Source organism: Panicum virgatum, chromosome 8N (genome assembly GCF_016808335.1).
Source record: "Panicum virgatum strain AP13 chromosome 8N, P.virgatum_v5, whole genome shotgun sequence".
Taxonomy (NCBI): Eukaryota; Viridiplantae; Streptophyta; class Magnoliopsida; order Poales; family Poaceae; genus Panicum; species Panicum virgatum.
Window position 1 is genome coordinate 7436687 of NC_053152.1, and position 16571 is coordinate 7453257.

Here is a 16571-nt window from a genome sequence, read left to right on the forward strand (position 1 = left end):
TGGGTCCATTGGCAAAAGAAGAAAATGAGGTTTACCCACAAAGGTCAAAGGATTTTGTTACAAGACCTTAAACATGACAGTATTGTCTGCAGACCTGTATCTTGCCACAAGTTGAAAGGCCTGCTCAAAAGAAAAGCTGTGACTCATGTTGTGCAGCTCCAGAGAGTCCCTTTATCTCAACCAGAGTCTGCACATATTGCTGCAATTACAGAACATGAACAGCAACAGGATTTACCCCCTGCCATTCAGTCAGTGTTGGACAAATTTCCCTTGGTATTTCAGGAAACAGATGCCTTGCCACCACAACGCAGGTGTGATCACACTATTGAGCTACTCCCAGGGGCCCAACCTGTGAATGCCAGAGCCTACAGGCTTCCTCCTGATAAAAAAGATGAGGTAGAGAAACAGCTGCGAGAGATGTTGAGCAAAGGTTTGATCCGACACAGCACAAGTCCCTTTGCTTCACCAGTGTTGTTGGTACGTAAGAAGGATGGGTCCTGGCGGTTTTGCATCGATTACCGCAGGCTTAATGATGTCACTGTGAAGAATAAGCACCCTATGCCCATTGTGGAAGAGTTGTTGGACGAGTTGGTTGGCTCTACATGGTTTTCCATGCTGGACTTACATTCTAGATATCATCAGATAAGAGTGGCAACACAAGATATCCATAAAACAGCTTTCAAGACTCATCAAGGCTTATATGAGTTTGTGGTTATGCCATTTGGATTAACCAATGCCCCAGCTACTTTTCAGGGATTGATGAATGAAATATTTGCTCCATTGCTGATGAAAGGTGTTTTGGTTTTCATGGTTGATATCCTTATCTATTCAGCAACATTGGCTAACCGTACCCTTTTGCTTGCAGCAGTCCTCCAGATTTTGGCAGATAACAACCTATTTGTTAAGCCCTCTAAATGCTCTTTTGCTTAGTCCAGCATTGAATACTTTGGACATGTGATTTCTAGCCAAGGGGTTTCCATTGACCCCAACAAAATCCAGGCAGTAACTGACTGGCCTACACCTACCAATGTCAAGGATGTCAGGGGATTTTTGGAATTGACTGGATATTATAGACATTTCATCAGACACTACAGTCTTGTTAGTCGACCTTTAACCTTATTGCTCCGGAAAGGAACACCATTTGTTTGGTCCTCAGCTACTCAGACAGCATTTGATACGCTGAAGCATGCGTTGGTGACTGCACCTGTCTTGGCACTACCCCAATTTCACAAATCATTCACACTGGAAACTGATGCAAGTGATCATGGAGTGGGGGCAATTTTGATGCAGGATGGACACCCTATTGCTTTTATTAGTCAAGCATTGAGTCCTTGCAATGCAGCCATGTCAACCTATGAGAAAGAATGTCTTGCGATACTAATGGCCATTGACAAGTGGCGTTCATACTTGCAGGCACAACCATTTGTTATCAGAATAGATCACAAAAGTCTGCTACACCTGACAGAGCAAAAAGATTCAGCAGAAGGCACTACTAAAGCTAATGGACCTGGATTACTCTATCCAGTATAAGAAAGGTATTAACAATGCTGCAGATGATTCTTTGTCCAGAAAGCCTGCTACTCCTCTTATGGCTGTCTCAATGTGTACTCCAAGTTGGATTGAACAATTGAAAACTGGGTATGCTAAGGATGAATTTACCAAACAGCTGTTGACTAAACTCAGTCTCTCACATGACAATGACAAGGGCTTTCAGTTACTCAATGGAGTGCTCAAGTACAAAGGTCGAGTTTGGGTTGGGAATAATGTTTTAGCTCAACAACATATATTGCAGGCTCTTCATGACAGTGGTATTGGGGAGCACTCTGAGTTTAATGCTACATATCAGAGGATAAAGCAGTTGTTTGCTTGGCCACAACTTAAGGCCTCTGTTCAGAAATATGTTGCTGCTTGTGAAGTTTGTCAGCAGGCAAAGGTAGAGCATGTCAAATCACCTGGCTTACTACAACCACTACCTGTCCCTACTGCTGCATGGACAGTGATAAGCTTAGATTTCATTGAAGGTCTTCCCACTTTTAACAACAAGTCAGTGATTCTGGTAGTGATTGATAAGTTCTCAAAATATGCACATTTTATTCTAATGTCCCACCCATTCACAGCTCTCCAAGTGGCTCAAGTGTACCTGAACCACATTTACAAGCTTCATGGTCTACCCTCTGCAATCATCCCAGACAGAGACCGTGTCTTCACAAGTAAAGTATGGCAAGAGTTATTTCATCTTTCTAACACCAAATTGCTGATAAGTTCGGCCTACCATCCACAAACTGATGGCCAAACAGAACGCCTCAATCAATGTTTGGAGACCTTTCTCCGTTGCCTGGTACATGCTTGTCCTAGAAAGTGGCTCGAGTGGCTTCCTCTTGTAGAGTACTGGTACAATACAACATTCCATTCAGCTCTGGGCAAAACACCATTCGAAGTTCTTTATGGTCACACCCCTCGCCATTTGGGCATCTCTGACTCTTCCTCCTGTGAGGCACCTGAATTGGAAGCTTGGCTTCAGGAGCGCGATCTGTTGAATAAGCTGATACAACAATAGCTTCTTGGGGCACAACAAAGTATGAAACAACATGCCGATAAGAATCGATCTGAATGAACATTTGAAGTGGGGGATTTAGTCTACTTGAAACTGCAACCCTACATTCAGTCTTCAGTGGCTCCACGCAGTAATCAAAAGTTGGCTTATCACTTCATCTAACATTGCGTTGTTGCTAGGATCGAGTGGCGTGGTGAGATCAAGTGAAAATCCTTTGAAAATGATTGTGAAATGCTAACACACATGCACATGGTGATGTTCATGTGGTGGTGTTGGCACATTTGCAAAGGAAAAAGAGTTGGAGTTGATGTTGATCAACTTTGGGAAGCAAGAAAGGTTTTTCGGTTTTCTCCGGAAATTAGGTGGTCTCTTGGAGTGGAGTACTGCTTTGATCCATTGTGTTTTGGATCAAGTATTTAGTTGGGTTGTGTAGCCCTCTGAATTAGCTTTCCATAGAGTCCAAAATCACCTAATTTGGACATCGGAGCTAAGAGTTATGGCCGTTTTACCGAGGTACATTTCTGCTGGAAATATACCTACGGACGGTCCGCCCATGTGGGGCGGACGGTCCGCCGTTATCTCGGATAAGCTCGAACAGAACCGTTTTTGTCTCTGTGGGTGGTCCAAAATGACCTGCGGACCGTCCGGGTCCATGGGGGCGGACGGTCCGCCTTTAAAAGCTGAAACGGGCGCAGAAACTTGGTTGTTCTGTCTTGGATGTCCAAAATGAACTGCGGACCGTCCGGTCCTTGGGGGCGGACAGTCCGCCTCCTACTGAAAATTCTGGGACAGAAACACTGCGGTTTCTGTGTGTGCTCACATTTTGAACTGCGGACAGTCCGCCCCTTGGGTGCGGACAGTCCGCCGGTCACTTCCAGATTTAGTCAGAGACGTTTGCAAATTGGTTGGTTCTAAGTTTTGAACCGCGGACAGTCCGCCCCAGGGGCGCGGACAGTCCGCCCGGGGCTCTAACGGTCGACTCTAACACATAATCATTGCAGTTCTAGCCGTTGGTTTTAAATGGCGGACGGTCCGGTTTTTGTGAGGCGGACAGTCCGCGAAAACTCAGTTTTCACGGGATTTGAGTGTAACAGCTAGTTTGGGGCCTCCCTCTATAAATAGAGGGTGTGGCCGGCCATTTGAGATGGGAGAGCACCTTGGGGACTTGGTGTCCATGTGTTAGAGTGCTTGAGAGCCCTCTACTCACTCTAACTTGATAGTAATCATCCGATCGAGTGAGAGAGCGATTCTAGTGCGATTGCTTTGAGAGATTGCATTGAGTGGCACTAGGTGATCGTGTTGCAAGCTGGTGTGCTTGTTACTCTTGGAGGTTGCCACCTCCTAGACGGCTTGGTGGCAAGAGACTCCGTTGAAGCCCGCAAGAAGTTTGTGCGGTGCTCCGGAGAAGAGTTTGTGAGGGGTATTGTGCTCACCCCGCGGGAGCCGCGAAGAGCAACTCTAGTTGAGCGAGACGTGAAGAGCAACAAGTGGTCCGGCCGGATCATGTGCTAGAGCTCGGTGTGAGCACTCCACGTGGGAGAGTGTGACTTGAGAGTCACCACTAGCAAGAGGATCGGCGGCAACCTTGGAGCTTGTCTCAACGGGGATTAGCTTGGTGGCAACCAAGTGAACCTCGGGATAAAAATCACCGTGTCAACTTTGTCTACTCTTCTCGGTGGTTTGCATTCTCCAAATCACAAGCATTGTATTTACATTCTTCTATATCTTGTGCTTGTGTAGTTGCTCTCTAGTGATTAGTTAGCTTGTGTAGCTTGCTAATCAACTTCTTGCTTGTGTAGCTAGAAGTAGAGATCCTAGTGTAACTAGTTAGCTTGTGTAGCTTAATTAGTTGCTCTTGCTTAGATTGTGTAGCTAAGCAAGTTGAGCACTTGGATTTGGATTGTGTATCCTTGTCCTTGAGCATCTAGTGAGCTTAGGTTTGGCTTTGTGATTTTGCTCATTAGAATTGTTTAGGAGCTCCCCCGGTTTGTGAAGTACTAGTGCTTAGGCTTGTGTGACTTGGCATTAGAATTGTTAGGAGAGCTCTTACTAGCTTGGCACTCCATTTGCTTTGTGTAGGATCCTTTTTGGAGGTGCCTAAGAGTCATAGTTAGAGGGGTGAAGTCTTGGCTAAGCGAATAGTTTCAATTCCGCATAAGTTTCGGTTAGCCGGCGTAATTAATTTTAGAAAGGACTATTCACCCCCCTCTAGTCCGCCATCTCGACCCTACAAGTGGTATCAGAGCCGAGGTCTCTCATTTGTGGTCCTTACCGACCCGAGAGGATGGCGACTTATGGGCTAGATGTTGAGTGTCCACACATTTTTGATGGCACACACTTTGCACTGTGGAAAAATTGGATGATATGCAATTTTAAATTTATTTGTCCTCAAATGTGGTGGATGGTGGATGTAGGTTTTTCTCATGTGTTAGATGAAGGAAATCTAACTCCAACACAAGAGAAATGCCTAGATCTAGACATCCAAGCTACTAACATATTATTTAGATCTTTGCATGATTGCATTCTTTGTGAGGTCATGGACAAGGAAACCGCCCATGAGATTTGGAGTTATCTAAATGAGAAATATGGGGCGGCCTCCGATGATCATGATGATTTTAAGGCCCTAGAGGAAATACATGAGGATGGTGAGCATATCCACGACATGGTAGTTGTGGAAGATTGCTCCACCTCATGGTCAAGTGATGATGATGATGATGATCAATCTACAACAAGCTCACTTGACATAATTGATGGTGATGATTCAAGTGTTGCAAATGATAATCCTACTCCAAGCACACTTGATAATAAAGTTGGTTCATGCATGGATGATATTTATACTTCAAGCTCATCTCCATCATCACATTGCTTCATGTCACAAGATGACACAAAGGTATCAAATTGCAATGTGATTGATCCTAATTCATATGATGAGCTCTTGAATAGATATGCTAGCATGACCAAATTATTTGAGGAAGTGTTAGCCAAAACAATCAAATTTGAAAAAGAAAACTCTTTTCTCAAAGACACATGTGAACAACAAAAGCATCTACTTTATGTCATGAGTTGTTCACATGAGGAGTTAAAATTGACTCATGAGGAGCTTAGTGTTGCTCATGAGAATTTGGTACTAGACCATGTTTTACTCACTAACAAGCTTTCCAGTAAAGTAATTAAAACTAGTGAGAGCTCATCACATGGGTCAAAGGATCAATTGCAAAATGTTGCTAACCCTTGTGATGTAGGAGAAACATGTATCCACCTCATGTGATGATTTATTGTCTATGCCATGTACTTCACATATAGATGCTTGTTCTTCTTCTACTATGCAATATGAGACTAACCTTGCAGAAGAAAACAAAGAGCTCCAAAGTCAAGTGAAGTATTTGAGCAACAAGATAGAGAGATGGACAAAATCAAAAGTCACCCTTGAAAGCATAATAAAAAATCAAAGAAGCTTCGGTGACATGAGCGGCATTGGTTCCATCGAGAGCAAAGCCAAAGGCAAGAAATGGGGCAAAAATAAATATAGTAGAAAGATGAAGAAGCAAGAAGAAATGGAGCTATCTCATTTCATGTGCTTTCAATGCCATGAGATGGGACATCTTGCAAATGGTTGCCCCAACAAAGAAAAGCTAAAGTTGAAGAAGGAAGAAGAGAAGCTTAAACATATCAAATGCTTCAAGTGCCGCACTTGGGGTCACCTCACCTCAATGTACCCAACCAAGCAATTGGTGAAGCAACAAGAACCTCAACCAAAGCCACAAGTTGAGCAAGAGAAGGCACCCCAACCTCAAGTCAAGATCAACCATGATGATCAAGTTGATGACTTGAAGATGATGAAAAAGAGAACAAGAAGGGGTGGCAAGGCAAGAGCAAGGCATCCAACTCATATTCAAGATGCCAAGATGTTAAGCAAGAACAAGATTCAAGATAAGAATCCACATGCTCACATCAAGTGCTATAGTTGTGCAATATTGGGTCACCTAGCTTCGGGCTGCCCAAACAAGCTTGAGAAGAAGGCTCAAGCAAACTATGAGAAGCAAGGCAATGAGAAGCATCAAATGAGTAAGAAAGAAAAGGCTCAACAAAAGAGAAGATGCTACTTATGCCGGGAAAGGGGACACATGGCTTATTCATGTCCCTTAGATAACAATTCTAAGCTTATTTCAATTGATGTAAATATTATGCTTAGAAAGGATGGTAATGGTACCTCATTTGTTACTATTGCAAAATATCCCGCTATTCATACTAAGGCTTTGCCAAAGTATGTTGCTCCTAACTTGAGAGGACCCAACCTAGTTTGGGTACCATCAAAACGTGGATAAATGTGTGTAGGTACCAATGACATTGGAGGCTTGACTCAATTGGTTTTATCTTGTTCAACATGTGATTGAGTCAAGTAATTGAAGCCTAGTGCTATTCTCATTCCAATGTCAAGTCAAAACAATGAAGTCCAAGTACTACAACATACAAGTATCTTTTTCTAGTTGCGATGAGTTATTGGAAATATTTGATGGCTTGCAAATTTATTTGAGTTGAATCTTGTTTTGGATGAAAAATCATTTTGCATATTGGAAAATGAGTTAAATGTCATTGACTTCTCAAAAATGATTTGAAAACTAGTACATATGACATTTGGTTCTTATGTATACTCTTTGTTTCATTTTTCTGATTTTTGAAGCAATTTTGAGCCATTTATGAGTTTTCATGATTTTACTCGTTTTATTTTTGAATTCTTATTATAACTTGTTCATATGAGTCTTTGGAAGATTTTCATGCAAGATTTGAGATTTTTAGATTTTTATATGAGCAATGATACAAATTCAAAATTGAAATTGTGAAAGTTGGCAAAATTCTGGGCTGTCTGAATTTTGGTAGTGCGGACAGTCCGCGGGTAAGAGGCGGACAGTCCGCCGTTCATGGGACTTGTTCACCAGAGAAGTTCTCAATCGCAAAAATACAATGCGGACGGTCCGCCAAAGGACCGCGGACGGTCCGCCTGTGTTGGGCAGTATTTGCCAGAGGCAGTTTCAGTCGAGCGGCAGTGTGAAAATTCAAAGGCGGACGGTCCGCTAGGATATCGCGGACAGTCCGCGAATGGACAAAAAGGAGGATCCTGACAGTTGAACTTATCATGAGCTACAAAGGTATATCCCTAGTTGATCACATTCATTTGGGTGCATATGAGATGTTTGAATTGGATATATATGCTCGTGTTGCTTGCTATAAGATGTTTGAATGGATTAAATGCTTAGTATTCAAAATTGAGTTAATTTGAATGGATATGATCATGAGATGACATTTAGTATGCGATATAATTGAATATATGTCTTGTGAGAGTATTCAAACAAGTTGACATCAAATTTGATTCAATTTGATGAAGTATAGCTCAATTGCTCAAAATCTATCCTTTATTGAAAATCTGAGTAAGCTGAGAAGATAGCCATAGTTGGATGATCAAATCTATTTGGATTGGCTTGAAATTTGGTATGCATGCCCTACACTTATGGTACTAGTTGCTGTATAAATTTCATGAGAAGATGATGAGAAATACTTTAGTTTTGGAGTGGATCTTGTCAATGCATGTGCAGCAGTTTTCAGCATGCACCCATGAGTGAAGATGTGAAATCTGGTAGCAATCTAGAAAAGCATTGAAGCTCAATTTTTTATGGCTACTAGATGACTTAGTTCCACACATCTCCACAAATTTTTGTGGCAATTCAACATGTACTTTGAGAGATTTGATGTATTCTTGGAGAAGTACAAAATCTGCCAGAAAAGTGACAAATGTTGAATTGATCTTGAGTCACTTAAATTGAAAGGTCCTCAAGTTGGAATCATCGTTACAAGTGGTTGAGGAACTTAGGTTTGGTTTTGAGAGGAGCTAGAAGCATGACAAGAAGCATGACAAGTATTAAGTACAAGGCCATTTGATTGTAGAGTGTACTTATCACATTTTTGGTACTAAAATTGGAAGATCAAGAAAAGCAAGTAATACCCAATATAGAGAGATTCATGATAATTCAAGTATATTCAAATGGTATTCTCTCATGCAAGCAAGGATCAAAGAGATGAAGCAAGCCAACCACAACAAGATAATGCATTTGATGATAAGTGATATTCATTTCATATGGGTGAAGGATGGTATTCATTGTCTTTACCAAGCTATTATAATTGGACTTCATGATGCTAGTTGGAGAACTAAATTGGAATCTAATGACTATCCTCTACTCCAACGTAGCAAGGTGAAATTGCCTGACATATGCATTCATACTATGCTAAGGACATAATTAATGCATATAGTCATATATAGTGATCATTCATGAAAAATAAAATAATTTTAAATGTTTTATGATGCCACTATTGCTTCTATGCTTGATATGATCTAGTGGTAACATATGACATGTTCATGAGCTAGTAAACCCAAGTAGTTGATCTAGAAAATGAGTTTTCAAGTGTTTAACTCAATATTGTCAAGATAACCCTTTGAATGAGGTGTGAAGAAGCTTGTCATTGGTTCAAACCGAGTTGAATTATTTGGGCAAGTAGTCTAGATCAAGTCAAAGAGAAAGAAGCTCATGGAAACAATCTAGTTCAAGAATTGGTTATCAATGTCAAATTCAATAAAGTGGTCCATCATGATTTTACAAGTGATACTAGATTCAACAAAAGGTATATAATTGTATCTCTACAAGTGATATACATGGTCATACAAGTAGTATTCATTCAAGTAGATCTAGTGCAATAATGTTGGTTCCACAAGTGATCCTCAACTTTAAGTGATCAATTCAAATCAAGAAAGCTACCCTCATCAAGAAGAGCTCAAGATTCAAGTAGATTGACAAACACTTTGACATAGGGGGAGGAGCCCCACTACAAGGTATCAAGGTCAAGAATCCTACTAGTATCCTACATGTGGCATTTCAAATCTTCATGTTTTCACATGTTGTTACAAGTAGTGTCAATTTTAATCAAATTGAAAGTGTCCATCAAAAATGAAGATTCAAGACTCAACCATCTACCCAAGTCCAACTCTTTGTATCAAACCACAAGCGCTTCATATGATTGCCTACAAGGGGTATTCAAGTGGTAGCCATTGATCTTCACATGGCAAATTTCATATGGTTTCGGCCCTTTTTATGGTCATTGATGACAAAGGGGGATAGAAATGAACAAAGATATGAATTATCCTTGGATGACAAAGGGGGAGATGAGATGAGAGTGCAATCATGGACATGGATCAGGAGGAGCAATATTGAGGAGGATCAATATTCTTGGACAAGAGGAGCACACAAGTAGGGGGAGCAAGCTCATGAACTTGGTTGTTTGCATTTGATATGTGCATATTCATGCGCTTGCTTGCATTTGCATAAGTTTTAAAATTTATATATGCATTGCTTGTGTGTGATGTATGCTAGTCATAGAACTTGATTGATTTGACAACTAGCATGCATAGATTGTAGCTAGACATTTTTTTTACAAGTGAATCAAGAGCTTTGCTAATATTGTTGATCTCATGAGGTATCTTGAGTTTTTGATGAATGTCTAGTTACTCATTGATGCTAAGGAATGAACTTCAAGGATGCAACTCAAATTGGTATCACTCAACTTAGTAGTGATAACAATCCCACAAATTTCATATTTATGCATGTGTGTGAGTTTAAAACCAAATCTCTTCAGCACACATGTAGGCGGAGTTATTACTACCAAGTCGGATTTTTATGGTGCTTATCCAATCTTTCACAAGTAGTCTTATTGGTGGATAAGAAACATAAAATCCAAACCAAGTTAGCTATTTACACATGTGTGAAGTGCTAGCTTGGAATATGCTTAATTTCCATATCTTTGTAGAGTTGTCATCAATTACCAAAAAGGGGGAGATTGAAAGGCCCTTGTTTGGTTTTGGTAATTGAGTGACAACTTAGGTGGACTAATAAGTGTTTATGTTGAGATACACAGGAGATTAGTCCACACAAAGACACTAGTATGAGCGACATATGCCATGGAGGAGAAATGGCTAAGGGTTGATGCTATGCTCATATAGTGTGATGGAGGAACTCATTACATATGAGACATGACACGGAGTTATGTGACCAAAGTGGAGAAGATCAAGACAAGGCTTGGCTTGATGGACCGGTTGCAATGGAGAAGGGCAAGTCAAGGCTTTGAAGCGAGGGACCGCGAGGCGGTGAAGCTTGGGCAAGATTTGGCGCCGATGGACCGAGGCAACGGTGAAGAGCGAGCAAGGTCAAGATCGATGGACCAAAGAGGTCATGTGATGATATGGAGTGGATCATATCATTCAAGGAAGATCAAGTCAAGTGTTGACTCATGAAGATGATCAAAAGGCTTGATGGAGTTTGGTGCTTGTGTGGCATCAATATTTGGGAAGATGAAATGGAATGCGCAAGGCAAAGGTATGACTTGTAGGGCATTTCATTTCATCGGTCAAAGGTTGTATAGAGAAGTGCATGACCGGATTTAGGATAGATGGCCGTACTATCAAGAGGGGCAAACTTGTTTGCATATCGGTCATCTAGTGCCACTTGAGCGATCTAACATTGCGTTGTTGCTAGGATCGAGTGGCGTGGTGAGATCAAGTGAAAATCCTTTGAAAATGATTGTGAAATGCTAACACACATGCACATGGTGATGTTCATGTGGTGGTGTTGGCACATTTGCAAAGGAAAAAGAGTTGGAGTTGATGTTGATCAACTTTGGGAAGCAAGAAAGGTTTTTCGGTTTTCTCCGGAAATTAGGTGGTCTCTTGGAGTTGAGTACTGCTTTGATCCATTGTGTTTTGGATCAAGTATTTAGTTGGGTTGTGTAGCCCTCTGAATTAGCTTTCCATAGAGTCCAAAATCACCTAATTTGGACATCGGAGCTAAGAGTTATGGCCGTTTTACCGTGGTACATTTCTGCTGGAAATATACCTGCGGACGGTCCGCCCATGTGGGGCGGACGGTCCGCCGTTATCTCGGATAAGCTCGAACAGAACCGTTTTTGTCTCTGTGGGTGGTCCAAAATGACCTGCGGACCGTCCGGTCCATGGGGGCGGACGGTCCGCCTTTAAAAGCTGAAACGGGCGCAGAAACTTGGTTGTTCTGTCTTGGGTGTCCAAAATGAATTGCGGACCGTCCGGTCCTTGGGGGCGGACAGTCCGCCTCCTACTGAAAATTCTGGGACAGAAACACTGCGGTTTCTGTGTGTGCTCATGTTTTGAACTGCGGACAGTCCGCCCCTGGGGTGCGGACAGTCCGCCGGTCACTTCCAGATTTAGTCAGAGACGTTTGCAAATCGGTTGGTTCTAAGTTTTGAACCGCGGACAGTCTGCCCCAGGGGCGCGGACAGCCCGCCCGGGGCTCTAACGGTCGACTCTGACACATAATCATTGCAGTTCTAGCCGTTGGTTTTAAATGGCGGACGGTCCGGTTTTTGTGAGGCGGACAGTCCGCGAAAACTCAGTTTTCACGGGATTTGAGTGTAACAGCTAGTTTGGGGCCTCCCTCTATAAATAGAGGGTGTGGCCGGCCATTTGAGATGGGAGAGCACCTTGGGGACTTGGTGTCCATGTGTTAGAGTGCTTGAGAGCCCTCTACTCACTCTAACTTGATAGTAATCATCCGATCGAGTGAGAGAGCGATTCTAGTGCGATTGCTTTGAGAGATTGCATCGAGTGGCACTAGGTGATCGTGTTGCAAGCCAGTGTGCTTGTTACTCTTGGAGGTTGCCACCTCCTAGATGGCTTGGTGGCAAGAGACTCCGTTGAAGCCCGCAAGAAGTTTGTGCGGTGCTCCGGAGAAGAGTTTGTGAGGGGTATTGTGCTCACCCCGCGGGAGCCGCGAAGAGCAACTCTAGTTGAGCGAGACGTGAAGAGCAACAAGTGGTCCGGCCGGATCATGTGCTAGAGCTCGGTGTGAGCACTCCACGTGGGAGAGTGTGACTTGAGAGTCACCACTAGCAAGAGGATCGGCGGCAACCTTGGAGCTTGTCTCAACGGGGATTAGCTTGGTGGCAACCAAGTGAACCTCGGGATAAAAATCACCGTGTCAACTTTGTCTACTCTTCTCGGTGGTTTGCATTCTCCAAATCACAAGCATTGTATTTACATTCTTCTATATCTTGTGCTTGTGTAGTTGCTCTCTAGTGATTAGTTAGCTTGTGTAGCTTGCTAATCAACTTCTTGCTTGTGTAGCTAGAAGTAGAGATCCTAGTGTAACTAGTTAGCTTGTGTAGCTTAATTAGTTGCTCTTGCTTAGATTGTGTAGCTAAGCAAGTTGAGCACTTGGATTTGGATTGTGTATCCTTGTCCTTGAGCATCTAGTGAGCTTAGGTTTGGCTTTGTGCTTTTGCTCATTAGAATTGTTTAGGAGCTCCCCCGGTTTGTGAAGTACTAGTGCTTAGGCTTGTGTGACTTGGCATTAGAATTGTTAGGAGAGCTCTTACTAGCTTGGCACTCCATTTTCTTTGTGTAGGATCCTTTTTGGAGGTGCCTTAGAGTCATAGTTAGAGGGGTGAAGTCTTGGCTAAGCGAATAGTTTCAATTCCGCATAAGTTTCGGTTAGCCAGCATAATTAATTTTAGAAAGGACTATTCACCCCCCCCTCTAGTCCGCCATCTCGACCCTACACTTTTGCACACGGCAAAATAAAAGGAACCGGTCGAATCCTCTAAGCAAGGCCATGAATACAAATATTATGGATAGTCATTTACAAATTATATGAAATCAAAAGGTGAACTAAAAATTATGAAAATTGTCATGAACTCATGTCATCATATATCGAGTCTCTAGTAAAAATTTGGTTGGATTATTCACTTGTTTCACAAACGCTACTTATAAACTACTGCTTCTCCTCAAAACATCCATATATCTTGAAAGGTTTTAGTTACGTGTGTATGTGTAACGATTTGTAAGTAATAATTTGGATTCTAAACTATTTCTATGAGTAACACACCACATAATAGTAGTTCATGTGCAATCATGATTTTTTTCTGAATGTGTTTGCCCTTTTTTGATTTTTTTAATACTATTAGAATTAAAGTGGAAATATTCAAATTGAGATATACACGCATAAAAAAATACAAAATTTTGAAATAAGCACTTCATATGATATGTTTATTTAATTTAATAATACTTTGCAATGTATATTTCGTTAAATTTAGTGAAACATGTTTGGAAAACAAAATGTGGACAAAATAAATTAGGTTTGCCGTGTGCCATAACCTAGGCACACGGCAAATCGCTGATATTGCGTCTAATTTCTATTTTTGTAAAAGAATCATTTGAAATTGAAAATTAAAAAAATGTTCGCCGTGTGCCCTGTATATGGCACACGGCGAAATAGTGTCTTCGCCGTGTGTCCAGGTCCAGGGCACACGGCGACCTCCTAAGTTCGCCGTGTGTCCTAGATCTGGCACACGGCGAACTGTTCGCTGTGTGTCCTGCATCTGGCACACGGCGAACTTTGCAACACTTAGCCGTTAGCTCTGGTCCATCACTCTCTCGCTCTCTCACTCTCTCTCACTCTCTCACGCCGGCCCGCCCTGCCCCGCCTCACCGGCACGGCCCCGGCCCGCCCGGCTCTCCCTCCCCGGCACCCCCCGCCCCGGTGCGGCCCCGCCGGCCTCGCCCTGCCTTGCCCCGGCGCCACCCCTCCGATGCGGCCCTACCCCGGCGCCGCCCAGGCCCAGCGCCCCCCTCGCCGCCCCGCCCTGCCGGCGCCCCGGCTCCATCACAGCCCTGCCCCATGGTGTCTTGCAGGAGAAGAAGAAGGTCGCTCGCCGTTAAGCTTCTAGGTGAGGACTTGAACAGAAATTTCACATCCTGTATTTTGGTAGTGCTTTTAATCAGTTTGTTGGTAGGTAGTTGTATGTCACTAGTTTAGATAGAAAACTCGATTTCCTGGTAGGTAGTTGTATCTCACTTTGCCGCTCTCGCCACCGCTAGAGAGTATTTTGGATAGAAAATTGTATTGCCTGTGATGATATATGCTATATATATTGACCTTGAGCTTGAGCATGGGTGTTAGTCGAAGTGTGTTATTTCTGTTCTATGGATATGCTTATCATGGTTGTCATGAAACCATGTGACACATCCATGCCCAAGCAACAACTCGGGTGCGATGATGTTAAGATTGGGCTGGATGTGTCTCATGGTTTAATGGCGGTCATGAATTTATTATAGGTTTCTTATGCTTCAAGTTCAAGGTCAAATGAAAGGGAACATATCTGAGGCATGTTTGTTCGTTGTCGACCACTGTACTGTTTTATCTTTGCAGAATTTCAAACTGAAATGTTCAATTATTGATACTATGTAGTTTTTTTGTAGGAGAGGTTGTGGCACCGTTCTTGACTCGTCACTTTGCAGGACAGTTAGATGAGTCGTCACAGACTTTCATTTACTTATCTTGTTTGTGCTTCACGTAACCTAGGCGTCTCCCGTTCGAAAGAGATACAATTCGAAATATGCAGCTCTTTGCATATATGGAACCGTATGTGTTTCGAATTGTCCCCGTTTTTGGGACAGTCCGAGGATGTGTTGATGTGGTTAGTTTCCATGCTCTACTACGATTCAAGATAGAGTATCGGTATCATCTCTCTGTTGTTCTCTGGATACACAATCTCCCTGTTGGGACGTGTATTTGGAGAACAGCGGGGAGGTGCTGCCGAAATTCTGTCTCGGATAGTTGTAAAGTATGGAAACTAACCACAGCTACACATTTTCAGATGGGATTAGGACCTATCTTCACCTATTAGAGCAAGCTAGACATCGTGTAGTTGGTATTGATTTTTAAATCACTTCCCCACATGGTAAAGGATGGATGACCGTGAGTGGATGTACAAGGGCTGGCAGAGCGAGCAAGAGTATGTTGAGTTTTCTCTAAAGGTCAATGACTTCTTGAAAAAGGCATTTGATAGAGGACAGAGTAGAATGCCGTGTCCATGTAACAAGTGTGAAAATAGAATACATCAATCACAACTCAGTATGGGTAAACACATTATCAGAAATGGGTTTGTGGAAAACTATACCCGGTGGATCTGCCATGGTGAAGCCCATCGTGCGAGAGAAGAGGTCGTCAGACAACACATCGATGATTATGATGCTAAAGTCGGTTGCGCAGACATGTTAGCAGACTTTCATGAAGCACACTTCCAAGAAGTACCTAGAGAGGAACCGCCAAAGCCTACCGCAAAGCAGTATTACGACATGTTGTCTGCGGCACAGAAACCACTTCACGGGCATACCAATGTTTCTCAATTTGATGCTATTGCACGTGTACTGGCCCTAAAGTCTGATGGTGGCATTAGTCGGGATGACTTTGATAAAATGTTGACGGTTTTTGGTAGTATGCTTCCGGAAGGACACATTCTTCCAAAGAGCTTGTACGAGGCACAAAAACTTCTTCGTAGTCTTAAGATGCCATATGAGAAGATACATGCTTGTCCGAAGGTATGCATGTTCTTTACAAAAGAACATGCAGACGCAAACTACTGTACAAAATGTAAATCATCTCAGTGGCTGGAGGTAGACTCTGGTGACGGTCAAAAGAAACAGCTCAAAATCCCCATGAAAATCGTACGGTACCTTCCATTCATACCGAGAATCCAATGTCTGTTCATGACCGAGGAGTCAGCACAACAGATGCGATGGCACAAAAACGGCAAACACTACCGTCCTGAGAAGATGATACATCCATCCGATGGTGAAGCAAGGAAACATTTTGACAGGCGTAACACAATGGAAGCGGGGGAGGCTCGAAATGTACGTCTTGCGTTGGCAACAGATGGATTCAATCCTTACGGAATGACGGCTGCCCCGTACAGTTGTTGGCCCGTGTTTGTTATCCCCCTCAACCTCCCCCCTGGAGTTATCTTTCAACGGCAGAACATATTCTTGTCGTTGATAATTCCTGGATATCCGGGGGATAATATGAGTGTGTATATGGAGCCTCTTATTGATGATTTGCTTAATGCTTGGGAGGAAGGTGTATGGACATATGACCGAGCTACAAAGAAA